We start from the raw sequence: 539 nt of genomic DNA on the forward strand, positions 1-539 counted from the left end.
TTTTGAATGGCAGCCTCGAGGGAGAGGGCGTTTCTTTAACCCTGTTGCCTGGTCGAGTAATCTATCCCCCAGCAGCAATCAATAAACGCTGACTCAAGAAAACAATCAAAATAGGAAGAAGACAATAGGCTCCCATAAAACGTTGTCATCTGGAAAGCGATCGGGAACCATCCCTCATTTGCCCGGCAGCGGGGCCTCGCTGGTGAGGGGAAGCTCAAACACTGGCTCCTCATCTTTAGGAAAAGGTATGGACGTCACTTTCTCACCAGGTTGTGAATACTAAAGGCAGAAGACCCCTCCAAGGGCGCTTCGACTGCGCTGAGGACGCAGACGGCCCTCAGATCTCCTCAGCTTCCGGCGACACGCCGCTACCGTGAGTCGCCATTTCACGGACAAACAGGCGGCTGGGCCGCGACTTAGCGGCGTGGCAGCGGCGAGGGGTGAGGGCGGCCTGGGTTGGACTGCATGGCCCCGCCGCCCGGGCAGCCAAGGGAAGTCCGGTGCGCCATAGGCTGGCCCGAGCCGGGCGCCCGCGCGTC

The sequence above is a fragment of the Tupaia chinensis genome, unplaced genomic scaffold, assembly GCF_000334495.1.
Source record: "Tupaia chinensis unplaced genomic scaffold, TupChi_1.0 Scaffold144336_1, whole genome shotgun sequence".
Taxonomy (NCBI): domain Eukaryota; kingdom Metazoa; phylum Chordata; class Mammalia; order Scandentia; family Tupaiidae; genus Tupaia; species Tupaia belangeri.